Source organism: Lynx rufus, unplaced genomic scaffold (genome assembly GCF_022079265.1).
Source record: "Lynx rufus isolate CCGP_SWC_20201006 ecotype Redwood Valley unplaced genomic scaffold, mLynRuf1.p SCAF_13, whole genome shotgun sequence".
NCBI lineage: Eukaryota > Metazoa > Chordata > Mammalia > Carnivora > Felidae > Lynx > Lynx rufus.
The window spans coordinates 10,446,898-10,452,682 of record NW_025814827.1 but is presented as its reverse complement, the minus strand read 5'-3'; positions in this window follow the sequence as shown (position 1 = coordinate 10,452,682).

Below are 5,785 nucleotides of genomic sequence, written 5' to 3'. Positions count from 1 at the left end.
CCTTTCCCCCTTCCCCCTGGGGGCCAGGGGCAGGGCTCTGAGCTCCATTCACAGCAGGAAGGAGGGCAGGCTCTGGGAGGGTAGAACAAGGGGTGGGGCCCCCTCCCAACTCCATTGCTGCCCAGGTGCTCTTCAGTGCCTGGCTCTCATCCTGAAAGCCATCACAGGCACTGAGAGTCCCTACGCAGGGCCAAGGTGAGGAGAGTGCAGGCCGATGCTGCTGCAGGACCCCCCTCACCCTCCCACCTGCCTGTTCCAGGTTCCGAGACTCAGCCTTGGCAGCCGCCTGCCTTGCCTGGATCTTTGCTCTGGGAGGCCCAGTGCTACAGCACCAACCTCTTATGCACCCACTCCTCCAGCTCCCCAGGAAACATGGGCCTATTGCCAGGGACGGCGAGGTAGTGACTGGTAAGCACCCTCCTGTGTCTCAGAGTCCCCGTTTGTTCAATAAAAACCCACTTCGGTTTCAAGTCACACCCTTCCCTTCAATGCATCTTTAGTGCTCTCATGGGGCAGAAAGGGCTAGAAAGAGGGTTCCTATTTCTCAGAGGCAAAATAAAGACACAAAAAGCAGGGACAGCAGCGAGGACTGGAGCTCAGACATCCCCCTCCTTTGCTTCCCCACCTCCACCTGGTTCTGGATTTTTCTCTGCGGCGTAAATCACCTCCCGGCACCATGTCCCAAGGCAGAGAAAATAGAAATTATTCTGCACTTGGTTACGCAGGAGCCTGGGCTGACTCCTGACATGGTGAAGGGCCCTGGGACTCTCTGAGGACAAGGCAAGGTTCATCCTCCCCAAACCCTTGCTCCTCAGTCCAGTGGGGGCCTGACTGTGCTTTTTTCTGGACCATCCCTGTCCCCAGGGATGTTTGAAGTCTCCACTGCTTTCTGGAAATCTCCCTTCTCTTGATAGGAGAATGCAGCCCACAGGGGCACGATCTTGTCATTAGCGGACCCCCCACCCCTGTCCTCCCACTGTGGCCTTGTGGGTGCACGTAGCCCTGGGGGCAGCCAGTGGTCATAACCCAGACTGCCCGCCCCCACTCTAGACGGCAGTGGCGACCAATACTCACGATTGGCAGCTGTGACCCAGAGCCCAGGGCATGAGCTCCTCCGGACCAGGCTGTGGCAGGGGGACCCGGGCCTCAGAGGAAGCCGCTTCCCCCAGCTGGAGCCTCCACCTGCTCACAGGCGTGTCCTCTTTGTGCCTGCATGAACCGCACTCCCACCTCTCCTCTCCTTCCCTTCCCCAAGATGCCCCTCTGACCCTCAGTCCCCTTCACGCCCCCTCCCAGTCCTCTGAAGGAGAACCTCTACCACGCAAGCTCGCCCTTCCACACTCATTCTTTGTCACTTCCTGCCCAGGCTCTCCACTCTTCAGGGGAAAAGGCCAGGTTTACATGGCTTCCACATTCCCCAGAGCACTGACGTCTTACTTGGAGCTGAACAGGTGATCGATAAAAGCTCTTTAGTGGATGGGCTGGTGGGCAGAGTAAGGCAGGTTCTCCTTGGCATGATGAAATGCTCATGGAAGAAACCAGCTCTGACTCATGGTGTGATCCCAAGAAGCACTTCCTGCTCCCTTTGGCCATTGGACCCCAACGCCCGGGCTCTCCCAGGCACAGAGGAGCCACTTCCCACCTGGTTCTTCAGGAGACACCTGCAGAATGGAGAAGTAAGGGGGCTGGGGCTTTGGAATCAGGAGCCTGGGCTCAAACACTGCTCCCGTCTTCCTCCTGTGCTCCCTGATCAATTTGCGGCTTCTCTCTATGCCTTGGTCACCCTCACCTGGCAGGGTGGCAGACAGAATCAGAGGAGCTCATGCATATTCAGCACCTGGCCCACAGAGGTGCTCCCCAGATGCCAGGTCCCCGCCCCCTCCTACTGGATGGCTCTGGGTTCCGATCCAGGACCCAGGGACAGGCATCAGCAGCTCAGGGTAGCAATGCACGGGGATCTGCCAACCCCAAGGATGGCCACCCCTGGGGCCGGGCTGCCCACCAGCTCTCCAGCGGCCCCACTGCTCCACAGACAGGTGAAAACCCTTGCCTACTCTGACACCGGCAATGAGCAGCTTTGCATGAGACAGGCAGCCCAGCAGCGCCAGCGGGCGTGGCTGCAGTAAATGATAGCGTAACCCTTGCCGCCCGAAACAACAACATCATAACTGTCAGAGCAATTTTCCACCTCAGTAGTTTAACACCTGAACTGCTGCTACTCCCTCCTCCCCCTCCTCTGCTGGCTGGTGCTGGTGCGTGCTCCTTCTCTCCCACGGAAGCCAGCCCCGCCAGGAACTATCTCTTCCAGAATCGTGGCGGACGGCACTGGCCCTCAGGAGCCAAGCGGCTGCAGGATTAACCAGCACCCCGGGGTCTTCAGAGAAGAGAGGAAAGGAAAAGCCCACCAGCTCAAATACCTGATCCAGCATCTGTCAACATCTGGGTTATAAATAATCCAGGGGTTTCACAGGGATTCCAACATTAGACTCCTTCTGGCCCCCCTGTCATAAAGATGTGGTTATTAATCTGTATTTACTGGGATCATGTTTATTTTCCTAGAACGAGAAGCAAAGTGCTGTAGGTATGTGAGAGACAGAGGCACCTCTGAAATGCTGCCTGTCTGTCAGGGACCTGCCAGAGGAAGACACACGCGCACTGGGGTGAAAGTCAAAATCTGTAACGACTGGTGGGGCAGAGGGATGGTTGGGACAGGAAGTACTCCTTTCAGGTGATGGATCTTGGTGTAGTTTCAGTGAAGGTAGCTCCCTGGGGAGAGTTTGGGGTCAGAGAGGCAGCCCTCAGGTGACCTGGGGCAGGAGCTCAGCTGTTTACCAACCAGTATGGAAGTAGTTCAATATTTTAACAACCATTACACACACACACACACACACACACACACACACACACACACACACACCTTCCTTCCCTGGTTTACTCTAGTGGAAACTCTCTTTCCCCAGGGAAGCATCAAGTTCACTGACAGCCAGTAAGATCCCCTTCAGGGGAAACCAAGGACCAAATTAGAACCACAGACTCACAATGTCAGATCTGAAGGGGTCACTGAGACGATCTTGTCCAACCCTTGGGTTGACAGATGTGTAAACTGAGGCTGCTTAAGGTCACTCTGGGACTTAAGGGCAGGGCCTATCTGGGCCCCTGGCCTGCTCAGTGCACACTATGCCGGCTCTGTCACCAGAGCCGAGCTCCGGGCTCACAGGTCGCCGTGCTGTGCAGTAACTAGGCAGGTGGAACATACGCAGTGATGCCCACCCTCCCGGGTAAGGGCTCCAACATAGGACCATGGAGACAGAGACAGAGACAGAGAGAGAGAGAGAGAGAGAGAGAGAGAGCCCCTTGGCTGAAGAATTTGCCCATATCTGTCTTGGGATGAGCACAGGGACAGTGGGCAGGAAAGAGGTTGGGCAAATCCTAAGACAAGGGCATTGTGAGCCTGGAAGAAAGCACACCCGGAATTTAGGATGTGATACAAAAACTGATTAAGGGGCCAAGAGTCAGATATTCATACCCTGGCTGATCCGGCCTGGTCTCATGGCCTTAAGGAATATCTATTACATACCGATCACTCCCACATTTATAATCTTAGCCTGGGCTAAGACAGGTGAACTCCAGAGAGGTTTCCACCTTCCTACTCAATCTCCCTACACGGATGTCTAACAGATAGCTCAAATTTAACGTGCCCATGGGGCGCCTGGGTGGCGCAGTCGGTTAAGTGTCCGACTTCAGTCAGGTCACGATCTCGCGGTGCGTGAGTTCGAGCCCCGCGTCGGGCTCTGGGCTGATGGCTCAGAGCCTGGAGCCTGTTTCCAATTCTGTGTCTCCCTCTCTCTCTGCCCCTCCCCCGTTCATGCTCTGTCTCTCTCTGTCCCAAAAATAAATAAACGTTGAAAAAAAAAAATTAAAAAAAAAAAATTTAACGTGCCCAAAACCGACCCTCCCCGAAAAGTCTGCCCCTCCTACATAGAGGTCACCCTTGATTCTTCTCATCATCTCTCACTTGGCAATAGCCCCCTCACGGCCTCCCTGTTTCCATTCTTGCCCTTGACTCTATGACTTGCTTTCATGGTGAATGCGCTCTTCCAAGCAAGGGGTGGGAAAGGGTGATGGGGCCCCAGAATGGCCCCCACCAGCTGAGCCAGGACTCACTTTTTCCCACCTGGGAGGAAGCCGCTGGGGCAGTAGTCAGGGAAGGAAGTGTGGATGCATCATGGGGTCTTAATGCCTACCTATGTCTGCATTTGGGTCATATCTGGTCCCCTCAGCAAATGTGGCCCAGACTCCCAGAGTCTCCTGGTTGGAAGGGAGCTCAGCATGCGGATCTTCTCACAGTGGCCCTTGGCTCAGCACCTCCACTGCCAGAATCTCCCATGCCCTTGCCAGTTCTGGCTGCTCCCAGAACCCTCCCACAAACTGGTTCCACAGTACCCTGTGGAATGTTCTGGCTGCTCCCAGCACCCTCCCACAGGCTGGTTCCACGGTACTCCATGGAATGTTCTGGCTTCTCCCAGAACCCTCCCACAAACTGGTTCCACAGTACTCTGTGGAATGTTCTGGCTGCTCCCAGCACCTTCCCACAGGCTGGTTCCACGGTATTCTGTGGAATGTTCTGGCAGCTCCCAGCACCCTCCCACAAACTGGTTCCACAGTACTCCATGGAATGTCCATGACAAACATCAGTCTCTTTCTCACCAGCACAGCCTCAGTACAGGGCTTCAAACCACAGACTCAGAGTGGCCAGCAAAACCTTAGCAGCTTGTGAATCATTGGTTCCTCTTGCCCCCTTCAGGGAGCCTCCCTATGCACGTCCCAGGTTCCTTACAGAGATAGACATAGTTGGTGGCCTGGGCTGTGCTGTGTCAGGTCAGGGCAGAGCCTGGTCCCCGAGGGGAAGAATACCATTTCCTGTGTCAAGGCTCCTTCTGGCCCCTCTGTTTGGGAGTCTTTCGGCCTCTGTGGCTGTGCACCCTTATCCCTGTCCCCTTCTCGTTCTTTCTGCCTTCATTAGCCCCTGCTACCGAATAAGACAGGAAATTCAAGTCTTCCCTGGTCCAAGGAGCTCACAGTGGGCCATACCAGCCCCCAGGGCCTGAGCCTGAGCCCACCCCTGTCTAAGTCAGGGCATCCCAGACGTGAGTGGTAGCTGAGCTGAGAGAACCTCGCCATCCCAGTTCAATTCCCTGTGTACCCAGAGAAGAGAGTTGATCGAGAGAAAAAGACCTGCCTGAGGTCACTGAGCCAGGGCGAAACGCCCTAAGCCTCAGCCCCATCCCTTCCCATGAGGCCTTGGGAGCCATGAGTTAGAGGCTTCTAGCATGAGCTCCTGCCCCTCGAGGCTCTCTCCCTTCCTCCCCATGCCATATTTCCAAGGGAAGCCCAGACCCTGAGCCAGACCCGCACTCCTCCCACACCCAGTGACCGTAGAACAGTCATTTTACCTTTCAGACCCTTACGACTCCCCATCCGTAGAAATGAGGCCAACGCCTCACTTGCAGATCTTAGCGGGGAGTAGCTGAATGGAAGGCCAGCTAACAGCTTCTGAATCAGAACATACGTGGCATTCACACGTCACACAAGGGTGAGGGACCTCTACGTAAATGATGACATCTCCATGGCCGAACCCCGCCACCCTCTCCTCACTCCCCAAGGGAGCCATCCTATCCATTCTTCACTTTCCTGATCGCTACTGGCAGAAGGGTATTCATCCTTGAATGAGCAAACAAAAAGCAAACACTTCTGCCTTAATCAGTCAAAGCGAGTGAAGTAGTAG